Here is a 24621-nt window from a genome sequence, read left to right as displayed (position 1 = left end):
TGACATCATCAGCAGTGGATTGCGGGTGCGCGATATATAGTTAGTGCAACTAACTATATATGGAATTTCAATGGTTTTGTGTGAGTAAAATAAGGTTTTGTAAATGCGAATTCCTAACTATATATGGTCTATAACCTATGGTTTTTTCAGTGAATATATATATATATACACACACACACAGAAAAAGCAGGTATTTTTTTGAAGTTCCTACGGTTTAGTGCAAAAGCAGCAATTTTCTCTTATGGTAAGGACCGCTTTTAAGTTACTATTCTGAAAAATCTACTTTTATACAACTTGCAGTTTTCTATCCTAAAACAAATATGCCTTTCTGCCTGTGTACCAGGTCACATCTCTGAATGGCTATCCTGTGGTGTTTTGTGTAATACAACCAAACATTGTGGCCAAACAGGGCTAAGAGTGAAAGGGAAGGTTCTTCTGGATATAATGGCTGAGGAGTAGGTGTACCTTGCCCTGATTACACTTCAAAGGACCCTGCCTCCAGCAGGTACATAGGAACCTGACTCCGGGCTTGCACTTGTCACCTTAGACAGTTTGAAGACAGGACCAGGTAAAGGGGAATAACTGAGCAGAACCATTTTTGGGGGTAGGCCAGGTAAGAAAAAAGATTGGACGTGTTTGCCCTGAGCCCAAGCTCCCTGGAAGTGACTGAAATGATTAGTTGTCTGACCTTCTGTTAGCACTACAGTGGCACAACAAGTTTCCAGAGGACTCACTCCAACTAACCAGCTAGCCAGCACCAAGTAGGCCTGCCAGGACCTGCCCGAGCCCTGCTGTTGTCCTCTGCTGCCATGAATACCGACCCAAACTGGTGCTTACCAGGTCTTGGACCCTTGGCTGGCATCAGAGTTTACTCATCCAGAAGAAAAGGTAAAGATACAGAAGGTTTGCATTCCTCACATGTGATGTACCAATCAATCAATCAATCAATCAATCAATCAATCAATCAATCAATCAATCAAAGCATTTGTATAGAGCACTACTCACCCGGTGGGTCTCAAGGCGCTAGGGGAGGGGGGGTCCGCTACTGCTTGAACAGCCAGGTCTTGAGCTGCTGCCTGAAGGCGAGGTGGTCCTGGGTCAGGCGGAGGTGGGTCGGGAGGGAGCTCCAAGTCTTGGCGGCGAGGTAGGAGAAAGACCTTCCCCCTGTGGTGGCTCTTCGGATGCGGGGGACGGCGGCGAGGGCGTGGCCGGTCGAACGAAGCTGGCGCTTGGGAGCGTAGAAGTTGAGGCGGCTGTTGAGGTATCCTGGGCCTTGGTTGTGTAGGGCTTTGCATGCGTGGGTGAGGAGACGGAAGGTGATTCTCTTGTTGACCGGGAGCCAGTGCAGGTCTCTCAGGTGTCCGGTGATGTGGTTGTGACGGGGGATGTCCAGGATGAGTCGTGCTGAGGCGTTCTGGATCCGCTGGAGTCTCTTCTGGAGTTTGGCAGTGGTTCCGGCGTGGAGGGAGTTGCCGTACTCCAGTCGGCTGGTGATGAGGGCCTGGGTGACCATCTCCCTGGTCTCGGTGGGGATCCACCGGAAGATCTTGCGTAGCATGCGTAGGATGTTGAAGCATGACGAGGAGACATCGTTGACTTGTCTGGTCATGGAGAGGGAGGAGTCCAGGATGAAGCCCAAGTTGCGTGCGTGGTCGGTTTGGGTGCGCTGCCTAGGGCAGGGGGCCACCAGGAGTCGTCCCAGGCGGAGGGTGAGGATCCCAGGATGAGGACTTCCGTCTTGTCTGAGTTTAGTTTCAGGTGGCTACCTCTTTCATCCGTTCGTGTAGGTTGGCTCTGGCGGTGGCGGGGTTGTTGGTGAGGGAGAGGATCAGCTGGGTGTCGTCGGCGTAGGAGATGATGTTGAGGTTGTGCTGGGGTGCGATGGCTGCGAGGGGACTCATGTAGACGTTGAAGAGGGTTGGGCTGAGCGAGGAGCCTTGAGGGACACCGCAGATGACTTCGGTGGCTTCTGATCTGAACGGGGGAAGGCGGACTTTCTGTGTCCTTCTGGTGAGGAAGGAGGTGATCCACTCCAGTGCCTTCTCCTGGATTCCGACGTTGCTGAGGCGCTGTACTAGGGTACGATGGCAGACAGTGTCGAAGGCCGCGGAGAGGTCTAGGAGGATGAGGGCCGCTGTTTCTCCGTTGTCGAGCAGGGCTCGGATGTCATCCGTTGCTGCGATCAGGGCGGTCTCGGTGCTGTGGTTGGCCGGGAAGCACGACTGCGAGAGGTCGAGGGACCCGTTCGTCTCGAGGAAGGCGGCCAGCTGCTTGTTGACGGTCTTCTTGATGACTTTTGCGGGAAACGGGAGCAGCGAGATGGGTCGATAGTTCTTGAGGTCGGTGGGGTCGGCTGCTGGCTTCTTTAGTAGGGCGCTGAGTTTGGCGTGCTTCCAGCTCTCCGGGAAGGTAGCGGTGTTGAAGGAGGTGTTGATGATGTCCCGCAGGTGGGGTGCGATGACAGCGTCGGCCTTGTTGAAGATGTGGTGAGGACAAGGGTCGGTCGGAGATCCAGAGTGGATGGAGTTCATCGTTCGGATGGTGTCTTCGGTGCTGATCGGGGCCCAGGTGCGGAGGGTGGAGGTGGGGGGTGGTGGTTCGCTCATGGTGTGCATTGGTTGAGTGCTGAAGCTGTTGTGTATGTCCGCGATCTTGTTGTGGGAGTAGGAAGAGAGGGAGTTGCAGAGGTCTTGCGAAGGGGTGATGTTGTTTCCGGCGTTGGGGTTGGAGAGCTCTTTAACGATGTTGAAGAGTTCCTTGCTGTTGTGTGCGTTGTTGTCCAGTCGTTTCTTGAATGCAGTTTTCTTGGTGGTGTGGATCAGTTGGTTGTGTTTTCGGGTGGCGATCTTGAGGGCAGTCATGTTGTCCGGTGTTGGGTCTCTGCGCCAGGCTTTCTCCAGGGCTCTGCAGTCCTTCTTGGAGCTCTTGAGTTCGTCGGTGAACCATGGGGCTTTCTTGCTGCCGGGGTCTGGGTCTGCTAGGCGGGGTCCTCAGAGGGGCGAGGTCATCTGCGCAGTCGCTGTTCCACTTCGTGAGGTTGGTGGCCGCTTGGCTGGGGTTCATTGCACTGGTGGGTGGGTTCTTGCTGAGGGAAGTCGCGAGTTGGTCGGCTGTGATCTTGTTCCAGCTTCTGCGTGCAACCTGTTGCTGTTGGCGGAGGATCGTGGTCCTTCTGAAGCTGAAGTGGACACAGCTGTGGTCCGTCCAGTGGAGTCCGGTGGCGTGGCTGAATGCGATGTCCTTGCTGGATGAGAATCAACCGTCTGCGACACCCATAATTCCCCTCACACCAACACCTCCTCTAAGCCCCCACCAATGTGAACAGCACTCATTGCATGGACTTGACAAGGTAAATCATCAGTGAAACAAACCTGGTCCTTGTATCTGATCATCACTTCATAACTGTCGGCTGGAAATGGTAACTTTTCCCTCCAGTGCAACCAGATAATTGGTGCTTTGTGCTTTTTTCTGCTATTTTCACGATACATTTAAAAACTCCTATCTCTAGTTCTATTGAGTGAACATTTGTTATTTTGGTGGCATTTTATTTATTCAAATGTACTCTATTTTTCAAACTCATTTTGGCATTCATCTTGTGATGTATTTTCACTTTATTACTGTTTGGGTACTGGATAACTATTTAGACTTTGCCTCTAAGTTAACCCTGACTGCTTTTGTGTCAAGTTACCAGAGGGTTACCCATAGGTTTATTTAGTCACTTTTGTAGTTCTCCCTGACAAGGATTGTGTTGGTATTTGAGTGGGACTTCCACCCTCCTCAACCAATAACACAGTTTCTCATAAAAGTTGTCACTGGAATTAAAAAAGGGTGATGCTGTTGCCTGTAACGACAACAGCATTTGATGGCAACTTTAAATTAATTACACAGCAAAGCAGTACAAAAAGTTATAACATTAACAATGAAAACTAACACCACAACTGAAACATAACAGCATAACAACAAAACAGTCAAAACAGAAGCAAATAAAACAACCACATAAAAACAACCACAACATGATTTCATAATGTATCACAAAACATAATAGACCTGAAATGCAGCACATCACCACCACATAAAAAACATTACACTTTACCACCTCCAAAAATCTGCTTTTAATATGCAGAATTTGTAAGTTTCAGCATCTGCCCACAATTGCATAGGAGTAATTTCACGCATTCAGTTTGTCATGATGAAGTGCTCTTAATCTTTCCCACAGGTGTAGATAGCATGTCCATTCTAACTAAGCACATTAATCCCCTGGAAGGTAAATCAAATTCCGAATGTTAAAGTCTATCATTTGCACGTGAAAATAAATGAGAGCTTTTATAGTGAAGCACACTTCACTGTTAATGATTTCTGTGCTAAAGTGAGAGAGGAATTACCCATCCTCAATGCCCTTGTCATCTAATTTTCAAGAGCCCCCTGTCTACAGCCGTGAACTGATCTGCAAACGGTTATTTACAATATATTTATCAAAACTGTGGACGTTTTAAACCCGTAAGAGTAGAGCTGCAGAGAGGAGCAATCCTCTTATCTTCAAAGCCTGCAGAATGATTATGAGCTTTCTGACTAAATGTTGGAGAAAGGACCACAGTCCAAGAATCCTTCCCTCAGACATTTGATGTTATTTTCTCCCAAAAAAAAGTTTGTTTTATCTTGATTTTTAGAGACATGCAAGTCTAACACAACAGCAACAACGTCTATCAAGACTATATTCATCACACACACTTTAGTTACCAATTCACTTTTTCAGCTCGAAGTCAGGTGATTATACACTGGATAACACTGGCTACCAGCGCTACAGCCTTTCAAATCTTCCCAATATCATGGTTATCCTTCTTTATATGCAGTAGTTGCTGATAGTGTCTCCTGTACTGCAGAACACCACTAAAGAGCTATATCTCAGTGGCAAGGTTTTCTGCCTTTGGTGGCGCAAGCTCCTCCAGGGAAAGGGTTTGAATGCTGGCAAAGTAAAAAGTGGGAAAAAAATCAAAGCAGCTTTTTTTCCATTTACACATTTTTGGATTTGGAAAAACAGAGACGCAATTTGAGCCACTTTCTTAGCATTAGCCCCCAAAAATTACAAACCTTTTTCTTCCCGACTTCTCAGCCCCCTGCTTTATTTAGGATACCCCCCAACATTGGCATGCACATCTTAATTGGCGGTGCGGGACCGCCACACTACTGGCGGCCTGTCCCAGCACTGCTAGGGTGACGGGCGGACTGAATTCCGCCTGCCATCCTAATAGACCCCAAAGTGTTGGAGGCCAGATCATGGAGGGTACCTGCAACTGTCTCAGTCATAAGTAAGCAGGAGAGGACACAATTTGCATAGTGCAGCCCTCTTCTCAATCCCACTATTATGCTGCAGTTACCACATAGCATTACTAGAGGGCAGCAGTTTGACCATGAAGGCAGAGAGGGGCTTTAAATCTGCTTGCTGACATACCTCTTGTTCATGTTGGTTTCCTCTAGGGCTATGGCTTGCAAGACTACAATAAGCGAGAGAAATGAGTAACATGTAAACAAATCAGCTCTAATCAGCACCCAAGCCAGGCTATCTTGAATCCAGTGGCAAAGTGAGCAAGGGACTCATGTCTGAGCATACCCTGCCAACTGAGGGCGAAACCGGTCCCAGGATGCTTGTTTCGGGTCCAGAGAAGACATGGCTTGGCAGTTCGGGCTGGACTGTTCCCATGAGGCACAGGGTCAGACTGATTTGCATATGGCCATGTCTGAACTGGGGTGGCTGAGTGAGCTAAAGAATGGTGATGGATTAAACCCAGACCAGTTGACTGGGGGTGAGTGTTTGATTTACTCAAACGCTCCGTCCATCATCCCCTTTTGTTTCACTTTGTTCGCCATAAGTTGGCAGGGTATGCTCAGACGTGAGTCCCTTGTTCACTTTGCCACTGGATTCAAGATAGCCTGGCTGATGAGGATTATGAATCCGAAACCGGTCCCAGGATGCTTGTTTCTGGTCCACGGAAGACATGGCTTGGCAGTTCGGGCTAGACTGTTCCCATGAGGCACAGGGTCAGACTGATTTGCATATGGCCATGTCTGAACTGGGGTGGCTGAGTGAGCTAAAGAATGGTGATGGATTAAACCCAGATCAATTGACTGGGGGTGAGTGTTTGATTTGCTCAAACGCTCCGTCCATCATCCCCTTTTGTTTCGCTTTGTTTGCCCTAAGTTGGCAGGGTATGCTCAGACGTGAGTCCCATGCTCACTTGGCCACTGGATTCAAGATAGCCTGGCAGATGAGGATTATGAATCCGAAACCGGTCCCAGGATGCTTCTTTCCGGTCCAGTGAAGACATGGCTTGGCAGTTCAGGGCTGGACTGTTCCCATGAGGCACAGGGTCAGACTGATTTGCATATGGCCATGTCTGAACTGGGATGGCTGAATGAGCTAAAGAATGGTGATGGATTAAACCCAGATCAGTTGACTGGGGGTGAGTGTTTGATTTGCTCAAACGCTCCGTCCATCATCCCCTTTTGGTTTGCTTTGTTCGCCCTAAGTTGGCAGGGTACGCTCAGACGTGAGTCCCTTGCTCACTTGGCCACTGGATCCAAGATAGCCTGTCTGATGAGGATTATGAATCCGAAACAGGTCCCAGGATGCTTGTTTCTGGTCCAGGGAAGACATGGCTTGGCAGTTCGGGCTGGACTGTTCCCATGAGGCACAGGGTCAGACTGATTTGCATATGGCCATATCCGAACTGGGGTGGCTGAGTGAGCTAAAGAATGGTGATGGATTAAACCCAGATCAGTTGACTGGGGGTGAGTGTTTGATTGCTGAAACGCTCCGTCCATCATCCCCTTTTGTTTCGCTTTGTTCGCCCTAAGTTGGCAGGGTATGCTCAGACATGAGTCCCTTGCTCACTTGGCCACTGGATTCAAGATAACCTGGATGATGAGGATTATGAATCCGCAACCGGTCTCAGGATGCTTGTTTCCGGTCCAGGGAAGACATGGCTTGGCAGTTCGGGCTGGACTGTTCCCATGAGGCACATGGTCCGACTGATTTGCATATGGCCATGTCTGAACTGGGGTGGCTGAGTGAGCTAAAGAATGGTGATGGATTAAACCCACTCAGCTTCCCATTCTTGCACCATCCCCACCATACTCGGCCCCTCTCCCTCTTCCTCCTCAGCGCAATTTCTGGATCCACCCTTGCTCTCACCCCACAAACACACCATCCAGTCTGTAATCCACCATTCGCCAACCAGGCCTAACTCCACACACACATGCAACCACACACACAGGTATATAACCTTTTTTTAATAAGTTGAATAGCGAAATGATTTCTTGCAAATCTGTTATGAACATAAGCTAAAAAAAGCCTCCGTGTCTAAAGCATGTAAAGGTAAAATTATGATTATTTACCGATCTGCACTTCCTCTGGGTTATCTGTGATTCTGAAGTGCACACTATTGAGACCTTGTCTTCTTTGACAAATCAAAAATGTACTTTTGCTGTTGTAATGATTCCGATCTGACTGGCAGCAGTGGGCATTAAATTAAACGAGTTTCCACTCGCTTTGAATTGCAATCTGCATAAATGTTCTGGTGGGATACAAAGTTTTGGCATAACACAGAAGGTAAATTGACAGGTGTGGATAACAGTTGTCTAATAAATAAAGATGACACGTTTAAAAAATGATTTCTCGCCGTAAACTATAATAAAGAATTCATTACACGCTTCCCGTGGGAGCATGTACGATATAGGTCAGGTGTTTATAGCGTATTTGTCTTCCGCATTAAAGAAAATATTTGAACGCTGACCGGATTTAATGACAATATATCACCAGGATGAGAAGGCAGGCTGTCATTTTAAATTGGTTTAGTTCCTGTTTATTCCCAATGAGCATCTAAAAATAAACAAAAATATCACATAGAAAAGCCTTAAAAAAATAACTGCAACACAGAAGAGGTTGCTGGACTTGATAATCGATTCCTTCTCTTTAAACACTACATTTCAATGAAATTGGAACAATCTGAATAAAATATGTTTATCTTATACTTAAGAGAAGTTTTAGGGGATGTTTAGCACATAGGGGTAACTCAAATAAATCACCAGAAGTCTATGATTCTTGGGGGTTTTCACATTCTTTTTCCCAACGCAAACCTTTGCTGCACTTTAGTCGTCTGAGAAGCATGCACATTTCCTGGTTTGCTTTCAGCTCTGCCCATGGAAAGAGGTTTCTCCAAGAAGCAAAATAATGTTCATGTCCGTAGATAAGGCTATTCGGTGTAGAAAAGGTAAGCAACAATTAGAGTTGTGTACATATTAGTAGTAAGGCTCCCTGTTTTTCGTTTTTACAATTTTTTATAGATAAATGTAGATAGAAAACAATATGTTTTCTGTCTGCATTCATTTTTAAAAGTGGATAAATACTGAAAATCGTGCTTCTTTTAAGTGACTCTCCCTGTTGCCTTTCTTGAATTATAGGCCAGCAGCTGAGCAGAGGACAGCATGGGAAATTAAAAAAAGCAGGATGAAATTTCTTTAAATATCAGCATATATCAACGTACATTGATGGTGTACTGCTAGTATTTACAAGTGGATGTATTGTTGTGCAATATTTGGCAGCTTAAATAGCTAAAACACGACAGACACCAAAGTATGAGTGCACATCTATCAGTTATATAGATATGGAAATGTATAGTTTTACAACTTCATTTATATGCAAAATACAAAACAAGCATAGATAAATACAGACAGAAATGGCCAAAAAATAAATATCATAAAACCGGGAGCCCTAATTATTATGCATGGAATTAAGTTGATGATACACATGTAATATTAATCGCTTCTTACAGCACAGCTCTTATGGCCTTTATCAACTGCAGAGAGCGATCAATACCTCCTGTGTATCATCAACTTAATTCCATGCAGAATGTCTGCAGGTTGTTTTTGGCACCACAGTTATAGCCGAACCAAACATAACCCACAGAGAGTGATTAAAACTGCCTCTGTATCATCAACTTAATTCCAAGCAAAATATTATGTACACAACTCTAAATGTTCCTTAACTTTTCTACACCAACTCGCATTGTGGAACAAACAAACTCGGAGTCCCTTTTTTATGAAAACTTTGGAAATCCTAATTTTATTGGAAATTATGATTCTGAGATGTGCATCATTCTATATCCCAGAAGTACTGTATGTCATGAAATCAGTAATTTGAGGGTGCAGCAATACTGATGCTGTCTTCCGCGTAAGTCATAAAGCAACAGAAAAAACAGAGCCACTTGGCAAAAAAAAACGGCCCACTGCTGCCACAAAAACGCCCCATACACTGATGTGTCAGGCCAGCCCATAGCCCAGTTTAACCCTGGTCATAATGAAAACCAGCGAGCCCGAGTCTCTAAGCCTTTTGTGCTTTTAAATTTAGGTTGTGTATGCACCTAGCCTTTTTACGAATCTTAAAGCACTTCGTTTACAATCTAAAAAAGAGTTATACAAGTAAAGATTTTCATGTGAGGAATTCCATTGGCAATGGGTTGGAGTTGGCACTCCAAGCTGCGCAAAACCAACCCTATTTTTGTGAGGTGCTTAAAGTTAATTAGGGCTTCCGTTTTTATGGTACTTATTTTTTTTACATTTCCCTCTGTGTTTATCCTTATTTATTTTGTGGTAGTTTCATCTGTATTTCATGGATTATTTTTTTTTGTCCTCTTTTGCATGACCCTCGTTCCAAAGAAAACGCCAACCACCTTAGATGTCATTAGGCACAGGGTGAGATCCTAGTCCTCTCCCACACCCAGACAGAAAGAAGTACCAAACTGGCAGGAGAACTTTTCAGGAATATTTGCGAGGGGGAGATGTTAGGAGGCATGCCAATCCCCTCAATACTCCATCAAGGCATATTTCAGCCTGTTGGACCAAATACTTTGTCGGGCGGGACCACCAATAGGACCATGGAGTATATAGGCATAATCATCGGACCCGGGAAAGAAAAAAAAAACCTGGAGATCCTGACGAGAATTCTAGCTCCACTGAACCAGCAGATTCCAAAAGGTGAGGTTACGTTTACTGCAGGATCTGGCCAAGTCCACCTTTGATGTGTCATATAAGAACATTAACCAGCCTGTATGTGATGGTGCCTTAGAGTCAGCCCAAAATTTACAAATCTGTCATCTCGCAAGGAGAATTGCGTAAAACAGGAAAGTCTTTGCAGGCCCGGTGACGTTCTCGTCCAGCCCAAATATTATTAAGGCAGTGTGAAGGATAATTACATTTTAGGAATCGAGTCCAAAGTAGCCTTTACTTCATCCCAAAATGAGTTAATAAGGGGACATTCCATAAACATATGGACATCGGAAGCTGCGGGGAAGTTACATTTATTACAGCATTTTCCAGGCTGAAATTTGGATAGCCTTTGAGGGGAAAGGTAGGCTTGATGTACTGAAAACAGATGGTTTCGCCTCAACCAAGCTGGCTTAACCACTTTGTTCAGGAGAGTAAAAGAACGTATCCATAGGTCCTCGCACTGAGGGCCCATGACACCTCCCCACTGCTCATCGGGGAGAGTGAACTCCCCTTCCACCTCCTCCAGAATGGTCCAATACCAGAGGGCTACCTCTTTCCCTCCCACTTGCCTCTCTACCAGCTGTTGTTCCAGAATACTACTCCTCCCCAATTGGACCTTTCCCTTAATCAACTACCGAGACCAGCTAAGAAGCTGTATATATTTGAATCTAGATAGTGCTGGGCCAACCTTCTCATATAACTCCTCCCAACCTACCAGTCACCCTCCCACTAGCAACTCTCCCCATCTTAGAATCCCTGCCTCCTTTACAGGAACTGCAAGACTATCCTTAAGACAGGGGGGAAGCCCCGGGGAGTCCCAGATTGGGGCAAAATTTGAAAAATAGGCCAACCCAACTCTAGCTCTAATCAGCACCCAAGCTTTTGCCAATAATTGTAAGATCTTTAACCTCACCTTTTTAAAGAACCTTTGGTCCCCGAATTTAAATAAAAGTCATCGAGTGGCAGGTCCGCCCCATTCAGCATGGCCTTGAACATTCTCCCAATAGATGAGCTTGATGGAGATTTCAGCAACATCCTAGAATATGATAGTTGAAATGCCCATGCGTAATATTGTAGGTCTGGCAATGCAAGCCCACCCTTTTCCCTCCACCTTCTCAGTTTCTTCCAGGCCAGCCTGGTTGCCTTATAGTTCAAAACAAAAGAATCAATTTCCTGCTGACATTTTTGGATTTGTTTAAAGTCAAAGGCTAGTGGGATAGTTTTAAAAATGAACGTGAACATGGGGAGAATGGACATTTTTAATATTGTCAGTGGGAGAAAAGTCCAAGCTTTTAATAGCGCCCGAAATTCTCGAAAGACCCGGTCCAAATTGGTCTGTGCCATGTTAACGATCTCCTGAATATCCTTATTCCCAGTTAGCGCATAGATGGAGTGACTGCCAGCTGCTTGTTATGGATATTCCATGTCATTACCTCGGTTTTTCCTGCATTGATTTCGTACCCCAAGATCTGCCCGAATTCCTTGGCCCTTTTGATGACTATGGGAAAAGTTTGGACAGGATCAGTTGTATAAATAAGGATATCATCCACGTAGAGTCCTACCCGCTTTACCTAACCTCCAAACTCGAAAGAGGGGAGGTTGTGCTCCTCTCTCAAGATTTGGGCGCAAGGTTCAATATACAAATTGAATAGGAGGGGGGAAAGCGGGCAGCCCTGCCTGGTACCCCTTGTAATTTTAAAAGGCTCAGTAAGAGCACCATTGACCAACAATCTAGCCCTGGGATCCCTGTACAGGAGATACATGACTCGACAAAAGTTGGCCCCAAACTGAAACCTTCTCATTACCGCAGCCAGATAGGGCCAATTGACCCTATTGAATGCTGTGCTAGCATCCAGAGTGAAGGTGGCCAAGGGAAGAGAGAAGGTAGAGGCGATGTCAATGGCACCGACCAGGTCGTGGGTGAGATCTCCAACTGTCGCCCCCTTATTAATCCCTTCTGATCTTGGTGGATTATTGAGCCGATCTCGCTCTCCAGCCGTGCCGACAGGATAGCTGCAAAGATCTTATAATCATTGTTTAGGAGCAATATCGGCCTATAGGACCCACAGTCAGCCGGGTCCTTACCAGAATTGGGGATCAAAACAATTGTTGCCTCGCTCCACGACTCTGGTGGCGACACGCCATTCAGAAAGATGCCATTGAAAAGGGCAGTCAAAGATGGAGCTAAAGCGGGACCTGATAAACTATACAACTCCCCTGGTAGGCCATCCGGACCAGCCGCCTTCCCTCGCTTCAGTTGAGTGATAGCGTTGCTGACTTCAGCTTCTGATATTTCCTTATCCAAAAGGTCAGGCTGTTCTAATGAGAGGGTAGGCAGTTGAACCTTATCTAACCAAGCATCCCTAGCGATAGGGTTGTCCATAATGTCCTCCTAATAGATGGTTTGAAAGAACTCCTGGAAAGCACTCCCATTTTCTGTGTTCGAGGACCTAGCTGTAACTTCCCCTTCCAGTTTTATTTCCCTAATATATTTTTTGGCCTGATCTAATTTTATTTTCCAGGCCAGGACCTTACCTGCAGCCTCTCCATACTCGAAATGTGAGAGCTTGCTTGCCTCCCATCTCCTAGCAACCCTTTCCTGTAATAAACTTTCTTCCGAAATCGGCCATTACTGACCGGTATTTGGTGTCCGACTTTGGGCCCTAAACTCCATGCGTGTACCCTGGCTGGGGAACACGCTACACATGGTGATGAAGGTGGGATAAGAAACCAGGAGGTCGACAGTGTTCTTCAAGAGTTTGCTGTGGTCAAAAGAAATTGCTTGTGGATGCCATGCATGCCATCAATACAGAAACAAAACTTAATGAAAGTGAAGTCAAAGCACAGTTCCAGCCTCTGAGAAGCAGTTGAATATAATAAAAGCATTGCAGAGAACATACACTTTGTTGGCCAAGAACTTGCTGGTCAGACCATACAAAAAGGTACCACTTAAACATCAAATAAAGTCATTCATTATACTGAGTGCTGCTGTCCAAGTCAAATATAATAAAACAATTGCAGAGAACATACACTTTGGTGGCCAAGAACCTGCTGCTCAGACCATACAAAAAGGTACCACTTAAACACCAGATAAAGTCATACATTATACCAAGTACTGCTATCATAGTCAGGTATGTACAGATACAGAACAGAAGCGTTAAAGACTGCAGTAGTCAAATACATACAGTGCTGGCTAATTAAACAATTGACAAAAAAAATACTGTCATTGCCCTTACCAGAGCCTCAATAAGTATAGATCTACGACCTCAGAACCGAACAAGGAGACTCAAATTGAAGCATGAGGGTTGTGCTTACTGAGCTGTCTTTGCTCTTGATGTCCTCGTCAGAAGAATATTATTATGATTGTTCTGATGAGGACATTGACATTACCTCATAGTGGTTGACACCTTAATTCAAGTGTGCCCAGGTTTATGTGTTTCATTACTTGGTGTAGGGCATCCTTCATGTATCAAGGGGTTAAAAGGATTTTCCCCTTTCCTGATTTGAAACCATAGATGAATCAGTTCCTGAATAACATTTGCATTTACATAGCTGAGCTCCACTCTTCCTGAGCTACGCAAAACACTTAAGCCAGGGCAGTTCATCCAACGTCCAATGTAGATTACGAAACATACATTCTGAGACATGAATGGCAGAATGGTGGTGAAATCATTGATACATTTGTAGAGATACTCAACATACACATCAAATACTGTTACTTCAATATATTGAATGATGAAGAAGGTATATGTTTCAAAGTTATTGATGAATACTCTTCATATTCATTCAGATGACAAATGCTGTGAGAGACTTATAGTCTGAAGCATGTGCTAATGGCTGCCGGAGCTGAGGAGCATGAAAATAGGCAAGCTACTGACAATAAGTCAATAGGTGCTCAGATTGAATCAGACAGGAGTGTGAAAAGTAAGCCAAAGCCAAAGACTGAGGGGCGCAAGGTGTTCTCTACACATAAAAAGAAGTTGCATTTTAGATGTTGATTTTTGATTCCACATGAAGATACATTTCCCACCATTGCACAGAGATTTAAAGGCTATGGGAAGGAGAACCATTTTGTGATAGTTTGCAAAGCCAAGCAGAAACCTAGTGTTTCACAGAACAAAGACAAAATGGCCTCCAGAGCGTTCCAGAAGCAACGTTCGATGCTCACCCACAAGGCCAAGTAGTGACATCAGTTCAGGCAAATCAACACTGAATGAAGTTGACTATCAACTTAATAATTGTCAAGCAGTTCTTCTAGATCAGTATTGAATAAAAGTCAAGAAGATAGTTGTGCCATTTTGTGTTTACCTCAGAAAAGTGTACACATGTTGGACTGGTTGCATGTGAAGAAAAATGTCTGTCTGAGTAAAGTCAACATGCTAAAGCACCAGAGACATTTAAATATTGTTCAAAGATTACACTGAAATAAAAGGTTGTTTTATACTTTCATCATTGACAGAGGTGCTTCGATAAAAATTATGCCTGAGGAGAAATATAATGAATTGTTTCCATTACCAACTTATGCCATTGAGAACCACAGTGTATACATGGACTACCTCGATGCCCTTAAAAAGTCATGGTACATTTGTAGCGATGATGAAACACGAGAAAACAAAGGTGCAAGGACCCATCCATGTGCTTGAAGGTATAGCGTAAACCATGTGTTTTAAGGTACACCATCAAGTGCCTGTCTGCACAGTTTCAGCACAGCTTTTAATATGGGACTAATTTGTGTATGTTACAGCATAAATACTCACAAGGAAACAGTAAGTCACTTCCCTTTATTGTTTCATGGTTTAAGACAGCTTAAGAGTAGGAAAGTAAAGCTGGCAAATTATTGAGGAAGCCCGGCCTGTTGCTCAAAGACATAGATGAATTGCTTTTCATTTACAAAATGCTGTTGAAAAAGAACTTGGATCATTACTTAAGCATAATATAATTGAGAGGTCTACTGGTCCCCCATCAGGGGTTTCGCCCATATTGGCAGGGCCCAAAAAGGACAGTGAAGGAGCTGTACTCATATGCGTTAACATGCATAAGGCAAACACTGCAATTAAACAAGAACGACATCCAGGTCCACACATTTCTGACATGCTAACATAATTAATTGGTGCAAAGTTCTTCTCTTGTCTTGATTTAAATAAAGGTTATCAGTTGGAACTTGAAGAAAATTGCAGGTACCTTACAACCGTTTCTGCACATGTTGGTCTGTTTCGATAAAAAAGATTATAGTTTAGTGTGTATTCAGATGCAGAACTTTTTCAAGACGTCATTGGATTCATCCTACAGCCTGTCACGAATGTGTTCAAATATAGCGATGACATATTAGTTTTTGGAACTAACCATAAAGAGTACGATAAAGCTCTCACACAAGTATGTTGTTTATTTGCAGATGAAGGTTTTACTTTGAATGCAGAAAAGTCCAAGTTCCACAAGACAAATTAAAAATATTTTTGGTCATATCTTTTCTAATCTGGTATGACACCAGGTCCTGCTAAAGAAGAAGCACTGCCAAATGCTGATCCCCCATAAGGTTTATCAATGGTGCGTTCATTTCTTGACATGCCCAACTCCTGCGCCAGAGATATACAAGACTTTGTTGCTCGAAGTGCTCTATTGAAAGAGTTGATGAAAAACAATGTTTTCTTTCACTGGGCATACGAATTTGAGATATATTTTAAGAAAATCATACAAGCCATTGAGAAAAGTACTGATATGGCATATTTCAGTCTGAAGCTTCATGCAGAGGTTGTTGTTTATGCCAGCCGAGTCTGAGCTAGGAGCATAGTGGACGTGCAAATGCTTGAAGACCTATTTTGGAATATGGTAGTAGGATTTAATCCCAAACAGAATGTGCTTATTCACAACCTGAAAACATTTTTTTTGCGGTGGAATGGGCTTGTTAACATATCTATTTATTTCTGTATAGAAAGCCCTTTACGCTGGCAGCTGATTTTATAAACTTTATTTGGCAATTCAAAGGCCAAGATGCCTTCCCACATTAAATGAGGGGTGCTACAACTATAAGAGTACAATTATATTAATCTAACATTATAACGAAGTCCCTCGTATCAACGAGACCAGAATGGGAGGAAAGTCCTTCTCCTACCTCGCAGCCAAAGCCAATAACACCCTCCCCATCCACTTCCAGAAATCTCCCACATTGCCAGAGTTCAAGAATGACCTCAATACCTGGGTCTTCGAATGACCCCCAGCACTCAATGGAGCCACTTCACATCCCCCAGCACCTTGAGACCCTTCAGGTGAGTAGTTGCACTGAATATTGTGCATCGTCCAGGGAAGGATCAGAATCCTGCTCATTACTATTAATGTGTGCCTATACAAGGCCCTGGTACTCCATTCAAGATGGCTGAAACCAATATCAATTACATTGTAAAATAAAGAACACCAAATGCCATTTCATTAGCCCATATTTTCATCATCTTGATAGTGACATGCCAAAGTTGAAAGGTATCATCATACATAACTCATAGAACCAACACCCTCAACCGCTCACCAGTGAGGGTGAATATCAATAATACAAAAATGTTAAAGATTAACTGTCCATAATTCAGGAAGGAGTTATATTGCGAGGGTCAAGAATCCTTATTCCACCAAGTCTTAGGCAAAATATGTTTGAAGTGGCCTACAAATAACATCATGGAGTCTGATATCTGTATCTCAAAGAGCAGGTTGAGAAGAAATGAATGGCCTGTCATCTGTACAACTGCCTTTCTACTGAAGTTACTCGACACACCTTAAACAGGTCAGAACTCATGGAGTATGCCTAGGAGAGAGTAACTATTGACTCTTTCATTCAAATGACAATAGACATCACCTGATGGTAATTGTGGATGAATACTAATGATTTCCCTGACATGGTCAGTGACGCTACCGCCCCTATCCCGGTATACCCACAACAACCCAGAACACATTGACACGGAACATGATTTGTCTTTGGAAGGCGGGGGATCGCAAGACCCCCCGGCCGTATTTATTAAGATACAAAATAATAAAATTGTTAAACAAAATTTACAATTTTTATGCAAAAATATTTCAGGAACATTTAGATACATTCATATCGACAAGTGTGATCGGCTAACCTTAACAAGATTCTAATACAGCTTGTTTCCTAACTGAATCTATCAACCTCATCTGAAAATTTTTGCATACTAACATTTATGGCCATATGGCAAGGTCGCTAACCGGTGTCAGGTCTTACAAGCTGCGCCCTTACCGCAGGTGCGCATGCGCAGCCGGGCCCGTTAATTACCCGGTCCACCCATGCAGCCGAGCCCGTTAATTACTCGGTCCACCCATGCAGCCAAGCCCGTTAATTACTTGGTCCACCCAGGCAGCCAAGCCCGTTAATTACTCGGTCCACCCATGCAGCCGAGCCCGTTAATTACTCGGTCCACCCCGTGAACTCCATTTAACCACTGAAGGAGGGCCCTAACTCGGGTTACCAGCTCCCCCTGAAGTTCTATGAGGGGCCAGTGACCCCTCCTCTCCCTGGGCGGACACCTCCAAAGGATGATGCCGCCCCCTCAGACCTTAAAAATAGCTGCTCACCGGTCATGACCTTACCGCATGTCCAATACCCTAATAAATACGACGACCTGTGGAAAAAAGGAACTAAAGGACAGCTACACTACCTACATCAACATGTCATGACATACCATCATCAGGCTACTATGGGAAAAAAGGCCTAAACCAAACAGCAAACATTATTTACATTTTAACACTACTCCCCAAACGGGAAGCCAATACTTAGTACACGAGAGAAATACACAATTATAGTCTACACCAAACAGTCTAACCGGCATTTATGCTTCAATTATACATCCTAAAAGAGAAACAACTAGATTAATAACAAAACAGGTAAACATAATGCACAACACAGCTTTGTTCCAGGGATGGTGGGTGGGGAAAATTAGGAGGCGCGGGGCACGACCAGTGTGGGGAAGCATCAGGCGACAAGAAGGGCCAACTGAGCGCTCCCCCTCCTTTATTCCCGGGGACGCGGGGAGAGGGCAGGCCGCCCCCTCCCCCCGCCCCTTGATGCCCGCCCCTCTGACCCGGAACACTGCACCACGCCCTCCGGATCAGGGATTTTGGCGCCGTCCAACCGGTGGTGTGGCGCACACCTCCTGCATGACCATTGGTCGCCGGGAGATCACGCCCCCACACCACCGGGAGGCAAGGGGGAGAGGGGATCGCCGCTCCGCCATGCGGGCAGGGGGCCAAGGGCCCCCCCTTCTCACATGGTCAGTGACGGCTACCGCCCCTCTCCCGGTATACCCACAACAACGCACAACACATCGACACGGAACATGATTTGTCTTTGGAAGGCGAGGATCTCAAGACCCCCAGGCCGTATTTATTAAGATACAAAATAATAAAATTGTTAAACAAGTCTACAATTTTTTTGCAAAAATATTACAGGAACATTTAGATACATTCATATCGACAAGTGTGATTGGCTAACCTTAACAAGATTCTAATGCAGCTTATTTCCTAACCGAATCTAACATCCTCATCTGAAAATGTTTACATACTAACATTTATGGCCATATAGCAAGGTCGCTAACCGGTGTCAGGTCTTACAAGCTGCCCCCCTACCGCAGGTGCACATGCGCAGCCGGGCCCGTTAATTACCCGGTCCACCCGTGCAGCCGAGCCCGTTATTTACTCGGTCCACACATGCAGCCGAGCCCGTGCAGCCGAGGGCCCTAACTCGCGTTACCAGCTGCCCTGAAGTTCTAGGAGGGGCCAGTGACCTCTCCTCCCCCTGGGCGGGCACCTCCAAAGGATGATGCCGCCCCCTCAGACCTTAAAATAGCCGCTCACCGGTCATGACCTTACCGCCACAGGCCAGCATTGTTACCCGACGATCTGGCCTCCCCCTTCCTACTCCTAAGAAAGGTCATGTACACCTCGCAAATCCATCTAGCTATGCTAAGATGTTGTTTGACCACAGGACATTCCCAGCCTCAGTCAAGTGCACCCCGTCCCGCAGGTAGAAATGCTCCCCCAAATACACCTGTGAGGAATCGTCTGCAACCAGGGGGCTCGAAAAAATTTGTCCAACTGAGTGTTGATCCTCTTTACCAAGTGATTCAACGCCTTGACTGAGCCCCCCGCTCACCACTGCCAACGAGGAATAAGTTGCGACCAGACTACCGTGCAACCCGCGGATGTTCTAGACACCCACCCCACAGTGGAGATGATTTCTTCTATCAGGATGCGCCTCGCCAGTTTGGTCAAATCGTTCTCCCCCAGGTGAAGTATCACCACTGACATGGGAGTGGGTTGCTGAGACAATAAATACATTAAGTAGTTCTTGAACTGTCTAATGCCTAAGCCTCCCCTTCCGAAGAAGGATACGCAGAACCCCCTTTCCTCAGCCCTTCTCCTCCTTTCACCTGAAAGAAACACAATTTTTTGCGCGCCGAAAATGAGAGTGGCCCACTATCCAAGTCACCAATGTCCGTTGATCCTCTTGTTGCTTATGTTACGAAGCTGATGTTTCTTGCCGACATTCGGCGAGTTCCTCCCCCGCTTGACAGGTTCGAGAAACTGCAAAACCAAAAAATACCAAGCGTGAGCATCCGGTCACGTCACAACATGTCAATACGTACATAGCGTTTGTAACACTCAGACGACCAGCTTCCAATTCTTTTAACCTTTTCGACTGGAAGTCCCCTTACGGTTGCCTCAGTTGCTGCCCCAATTCTCAAAGAATGGGTGCCAAATTCCGTGGGATCCAGGCCTGCTTTTGCGACCGCCTGCTCCAGGACCCTCCTAAACTGATACCTGGTCAATGGTGTACCATCCGTGTGACACAATGGCCCCCCCCCAGCGTACCCTCCTGCTGCCTTCTAAAAGCCTCTACATGCGAGACTGGGCAACAAGGGTTGGTCCAAGTCCGGTGAAGCACTATGGTATCCCCCCTTCCCTATTGGTCGGTTTTGGATCTTCGAATTGTCACCCACATTGTATCACCCTGGATCACCACACAGGCCACTTGAAGGCCGCCCGTTTTGTCACCCTTGGACGCTGCTACCAGCTCGCCTATCCTTAGAGCTCCATAGAATGCTAGTGCGAACGCCGCTTTGAAAAGCAGCACCTCCCATGTTGAGCTACAGACACCCGGGAGTGCCAGCAACAGAGCTGTGAGCCTTACCAGCCAAATCGGCTTTCTCGAATCTGTCGAGTGTCCCTGTATGCGACGCCAGCCCCTCAACGCCTTGCGCACTACAAACATGTTCATAGGGTCCCTTATGCCCTTGGCTTGTGCGAAGAAGGAAACTGCCGCCCTATGCCTGTTTGCAGCTGCGAGCGCCCTTCCCTGTGCATCAACTCTAGGTATGCAGCAAAACTGTCCTCCTGTGCCCAGCTAGCCTCCCAATTGTGCCGTAGGAAAGTACAGTAAGACAAGAACGCCCCTTCATATTCTGTCTTGGTCTTGGGGGCTAAGCTAGATGCCACGAGGTACGGTAGTCTGGGGCACCAATCCGCCAGAGAGCAACCGGAAAAGGTGCTGGGGATGGGACTGCTGCTGGAAGCTGCTCCCTGAATACCTGCATTTTAAAGCGAGAAAGGGCATCAGCTGCATTGTTGAGAACGCCTGGCACATGTTTGGCCCTGAAATTCACATTCCATTTCAAACATTGTAGCACAATCTCCTTCACCAAGAGCAGTATGAAGCGACACAACGTGCCACTTGCTGGTTAATGCATTCTACCACGCTCATGTTATCCGACCAGAACACCACCGATTGATTGCTAAGGTGCTCCGGCCAGACCATCAGTGCTACCCATATCATTCCTGGGCGACCCATTTGGTCCCCATGATGGCGCCAAAGCCCACGTTACCAGCAGCGTCCGTCCATAAACCCAACTCTGCTGATGTCGTGGGGGGGCAAGGCCACACTATTCTGCCATTGAAGTCCTCCAGGAATGCCGTCCATATCCGCATATCCTGGCGAGCTTCGGCTGACAATCTAATGCGATGATGTTTCTCTCTCAAACCCTTCATGGCTTGGGCAATCGACCGAGAGAAGAGACGTGCCATTGGGATGACTCGCAATGCAAAGTTCAATTGACCCACAGTCTCCTGTAGCTGCTGCAAGGTAACCTTATCCTTGAGTAGGCACTGGCGCAGGGCCGCCTTGAACATAAACACTTTGTCTTTGGGTAACTTGAAGCACCCTTCCAATGAATCAATCTCGATAGCCAAAAATTCCAAACAGGTGGACGGGTCAACCGTCTTCCCAGGTGCTAGCGGAACCCCGAAAGCCCGCATGAGCACGCAAACTTCCTGCAATGCCCAGGCACACTCCCGAGTCCCCGCCGCTCCCAGGAAAAGGAGGTCGTCCAAATAATGCATGACCTGTTTGTGGCCCATGGACTGTCTCATGACCCACTCTAAAAAAGAGCTAAAAGTCTCAAAGTATGCACAAGAAATCGAACAACCCATAGGCATGCATTTATCCATGTAAAATTCGCCATCAAAAGCAAAACCAAGTAGGTGGAGGACCAAAGGATGCACCGGTAACAGACGAAAGGCAGATTCAATGTCTGATTTGGCCATGACAGTGCCCCGCCCCAGCCCCCACAATAGCTCTACTGCTTGGTCAAAGGAAGCGTACTTCACACTACAAACACCCTCGTCTATCGCATCATTCAAGCACGCCCCCCTTGGTGCCGATAAGTTGTGGATCAGTCTAAACTCGCCCTTCTCTTTCTTGGCGGCTACACCCAATGTTGAACACACAAAGTCAGACACTGGGACCTCCAGGAATGGCCCAGCTATCCTGCCAAAGGACAGTTCCTTTTGAATCTTAGCCATAACTACTGTAGGATTATGTTGTACTGATAACTGATTCCTACAGTGTGCGCTGCCCGTGTATCCCCCTGCCGGGATCCGGAAACCTTGGGAGAAACCTTCCTGTAATAGGGCAGCTGCAGCGTGGTCTGGGTATCTGTTCAACCATAGGATCATTGCCAGGACATTAATGGGGGAGGGGCCAACTGTGCATTCCTCACTATTCTGGTTTCTTTCACCCTCGCTGACTCTGATTACCACCTCTCGATCTGCATGTTGTCTTGGGATGGGAGGTGTGACCCCAGATTGCGCAGGCATGTCTGAATCTACATGTGCCGGCCGGCCTCGTACAGGAGCGCTTATTAACGTCCCAACACACACCCTTCCTTTCCCCGCCACCCCCCCTATTCTTCCCCGGGAACTAATTCCCCAGTGCTGCACGAAAGGGCTGCTGGGGTTTAGCGGGGAACACACTGGCTACGCTAGTGGGATGGGCAGGGGCCTTGTTCCCTGAGAACTGCTTATGCCACGACAGCGAGTCAACTTTGTCCCATGCCAATGACAAGTCCAATTCCTTAGCTTTCCTGAAATTTACATCATATTCCTTCCATGTCTCCCCAGGATACTGCTCGCTCCACCCTACAATACTGCTCTGATAGCAAGCCATTGCCGCCTGTACATTAGGAGGGCGTTTAACAGTGACAGCCGTAAGGATGGAGAAGGCCCTGATCCAATTGCGCAGAGTTTCCTCCACCCAAAACTTCGCACACTGTACTCTCCATTCACTAGGGTGCATCCATTCCTTAAGCATTTTGGCATTCTCCATTTCCCTATTGTCCAATAGCAGAGAGAAAATATAAATATACTTTCCCACCCAAATCATTTCTTTCACCGCCCAAGAAACATGTTGCCCTAAATCTTCGCTCGTAGACGGGATCGTGCCATCCCCTAAGAGAGGCAGGGCCACCTCCTTACCATTACCGGACACTGGGGTGGGTCCCGCGTCGCTTCCATTCGGTCGAGCGGTATCCATACCTGCAGAAGAAGGAAAAATGGAGCCCGCAGCCCCACTCGCAACTGTTGCTGCCCTAATTTTCTCCACCATCTTGGCCGCCTCAGCGGTATGGTCTAGCGTTGAGGGTATCATACCCCCCCTCTGCAGCCAAGGAAGTAAAGCCGCTATCTGCGCAGTTAGCTCGGGTGGGATCGGAGCTTCAGAATCCGGCACCACCGGTGGGGGGGGGGGGCCCTATGGGGGACGGCACGGGAGGCAACGGAAGTTGGCAAACAGGGACAGGAGGGGCCCCCGATGGCAAGGCAGGAGCCGGTGCCATGGGAGCCGGGACTACCGGCTCGGGGGTAGTGGTAACAGCCACAGGTGCAGGAGCGGGTGCACCTTTTAGGTGAGGAGTCGGAGTCCCCATCAGGCAACGGCACAGGAATCTGCCGCTTGGGTCTACCGCGTGGGCCTCTGTGGCCACAGGCCAATGGTCTAGTTAGTCTTTTAATGAGTATGCTAAAGTAAGCAGTGCAGTGCGCTACACTTCAAAAGCTTTATTTTAAAAGTGTTAAATCCTACCTTAAAATTTTATCATTTAATACCTCACTCGACCACAAGTTAAAGGTGACATTGATGTTCGGGACAGCAATGACAACTAAGAAAGCTTAGTGGACCAATGAGTGAGAGAGAAAAGAGAACACAACTTGTGAGAGGAACTTAGTTCAGGAACAAAAGATAAAAGTGTATGATGACAAAAGATGATATGCGAAGAACATCATCTTTAGGAAAGGAAATTGAGAGGATATATATAAATTCACTGTAACAAAGGTTACAGGGATGTCAGATTTCGCTTGTACAAAACCAGTGAAATTCAGTAGTCATAGTTACCTGAGTTTATAACGTATGCCCCGCAATGCACTGCTTATGACCTCACATATAACATTTCTCATGACATGGTCAGTGACATCACTGATGGCATCTCAAATGACATCACCAATGACATCACTAAGGACATCATCCACAGAACCACTCACACACCCACTCAAACCCCCATACAACGACTTGTACGCCCACTCACACACGCACACAACCACTCACATACACATTCACAGACCAATACCATAACCTGTGCTTTGTTTTTCGAAGCATTTTCGGCAGGATTTGCAAAACCAACACAACTAATGGACAAATGTTTAAAAAATGCTTTTATAGCCCTGCAAGGTCCATGTGGGACCCGCCCCCAAGAGGTCTAGAGGGTGAGGGTGTTTCTAATCAGCCTTCTTTTCTTTTCTTTTTTACATTATACCTGTGACTTGGTTTAACTGAGTCACAAGATGGCTGCCAACTCTTCAAATTTTGAAGTGTTGGCAGCCAATCAGATCTCAGGAACCTTTGCGTCCCTATATGAATAACTGGATTTGTTTTTTAAATAACTCCGCAGCTACTGAACAGATTTACACCATTTAACAAAAAGGTTGCTTTCTGGCCCAACAGCTACCGTTTTGTTAAATTTGGTATAATTCCATTCAGCAGTGGTAGTGGGTATATGAAAGGTTCCATGGGTGCATTAGTGATTTTTTGGATGATGTCATTTGAGATGTCATCAGAGATGTCATTTGAGATGTCATCATTAATGTCTCTAACCATGTCATCAGTGATGTAATATTTGAGGTCATAAGCAGTGCATTGCGGGGGCGTGAGTTAACTATAACTGCTGAATTTCTCTTGTTTTGTACAAGTAGCATGTTAGC

This window comes from Lissotriton vulgaris, chromosome 1_1, assembly GCF_964263255.1.
Source record: "Lissotriton vulgaris chromosome 1_1, aLisVul1.2, whole genome shotgun sequence".
Lineage (NCBI taxonomy): Eukaryota > Metazoa > Chordata > Amphibia > Caudata > Salamandridae > Lissotriton > Lissotriton vulgaris.
Note: the sequence above shows the minus strand (reverse complement) of the source record.